Raw genomic sequence first — 2,463 nt, forward strand, 5'->3', positions numbered from 1 at the left:
TACAGATGGTTGTGAGCCACCATGTGGTTGCTGGGAATTGAACTCAGGACCTCTGGAAGAGCAGTCAGTGCTCTTAACCACTGAGCCATCTCTCCAGACCTTTGTTGAGATTTTGAATTACATGTATTTATTGCATATGTACTCATACATTCAAGTCTCACTGCACACATATGGAATTTGCAGGAGTTGTTTTTCTATTTCCTTAATGTTGGTCCTGTGCAATGATCACAGGCCATCAGGCTTGTTAGCACATGATTTATCCACCGAGTATCTCAAAGTCCTGACCTTAGATTTCTGATTCTCCTTGTCTCTACCTCCTGAGTGCTGGCATACCACCAAGTTTATGTGGCCGAAGGATGGAGTCCAGCCTTGTGTATGCTAATGAGACACTCCACCAACTGAGCAACTCCCCCAGCCCTCAAGAAAACTTGTGTTTCCATTTTAAATACTAAGATATAATTTTAACACGACACAAATTCACCCTTGTTTTTATAAGGGAGGAGGTGGTTACATGAAGACCATGAGAGGGGGGAAAATCTATATAAAATTAAGAAATTATCCTGCATGAAAAATCTCGCCCTAATGAATGCCAGTAGATGCTGATCTCTTCCTTTCATGTGCACATTTATCAACTCAAAATAAATGTAGCCAGGCAGTGGTGGTGCGCACCTTTAATTGCAGTCATTGGGAGGCAGAGTCAGGTGGACCTCTGTGAATTCTTGGCCAGCCTGGTTTACATGGAGTGTTCCAGGACAGCCAGGGCTATGCAGAGCAAAGAACCCATCTTGAAAAACAAAAACAAAACAAAACAAAATAAACTCAGTCCAGTCAGGTGTGGTGGTGTACATTTCTAGTCTTAGCACAGAGAGCCAGTAGTTCAAGGACTTCCTGGCTACTTAGCAAGTAGCTTTGGCCAGGTAAGATCCAGTCTCAGATGACAAAACGAAACAAGTCCGTAATAGAGCATTTGACTAGTACAACAAGGCCCCAAGCTGGAACTTCAGTGCCAGAATGACAGACAATGGAACTAGGGATGAGACTCAGGAGTTACCTCCCATGCGAGAAATCTTAGATTTACTTCTCAGACACACACACACACACTTCCCTATATAAAACCAACTCAGTGATTTCAGGTAGGGATTTTCTAAGCACAAAAGTAATTAAAGTAATTAAAGACGACTATGTGTGACTACTTGAAAAAGATAAACACAATGAGAAAGCCTAAGAGGAAGTATTTGCATCTCATGTGTCAGGATAAAGAATAGCCTTTCAAAAAACAAACCCAACCCCCTCCAAACCAAACAACAACATCGGCAAAAAGCAAAAACCAGCAGGGCAATACAAGTTGAAAAAAATGTCAAACAGAGCTGGGCAGTGGTGGCACACGCCTTTAATCCCAGCACTTGGGAGGCAGAGGCAGGCAGATTTCCGAGTTCAAGGCCAGCCTGGTTTACAGAGTGAGTTCCAGGACAGCCAGGGCTACACAGGGAAACCCTGTCTCAAAAAACCAAAAAAAAAAAAAAAAGAAAAAAAAGTTCCTGATGTTTTTAGACATAGTGGTGTATGGCTGCAATCCCAGCACTTGAGGAGTAGAGACAGAAGGATCACCACAAATTTGAGGCTTATTACACAGGAGGTTCTAGGCCAGCCAAAGCTACCCAGCAAGATGAGTTCCTATCTCTACAACCCCAAAAAATCAAATTAAAAAAAAAATCAAGGGTTGGGGAGACAGCCCAGTGGGTTAGAGAATTTGCTATGCAAGCATGAGGACCTGAGTTCAAATTTCTAACATATAAAATCTGGGCATGCTACATAAAACCTCAACACTGAGGCGTAGACACAGGAAATCCTAGGAACTTACTAGCCCAAACTGCAGGCAAGCTCTTGTTCAGCGGGAGACAACAGATCAATATAAGAATGTCTTCTTTTGGCACCCATGTGTATACATTCCCATGTATACAACACACACACTGCACAGAAACAAGAATAAGAATACATGAGGTGATAAAATGTAAGAATGGGACCAGCCTGCTAGTTCAGACCTATAATCCCAGATTCTTGGGAGCCTCAGGCAAACTAGAAAGTTCAAAGAGATCCTAGGGCACAAGGTAAGTTGAAGGAAGGCTTGGATGACTTAATGAGATGATGTTTTGAAATTAAAAGTGTGTGTGTGTGTGTCTCTGTGTGTGTGTGTGTATCTGTGTGTGCTCCTATAGTATGATCTTAGCACCTAAATGGCTGAGACTGGGAGATGAAGGAGGAGTTCAAGGCCAGTGTTAGCTACATCATGAGTTCAAGACCAATATGGGATACACAGGAAGAAAACAAAAAACAAATGAAGGCGAGAGCTGTATTTCTAGCATGGGAAACAGGGAGAAAGATTGCACATTCTAGCGGGGCGGTGGTGGCGCATGCCTTTAATCCCAGCACTTGGGAGGCAGAGGCAGGCAGATTTCTGAGTTC

This window comes from Mus caroli, chromosome 14 (assembly GCF_900094665.2).
Source record: "Mus caroli chromosome 14, CAROLI_EIJ_v1.1, whole genome shotgun sequence".
Taxonomy (NCBI): domain Eukaryota; kingdom Metazoa; phylum Chordata; class Mammalia; order Rodentia; family Muridae; genus Mus; species Mus caroli.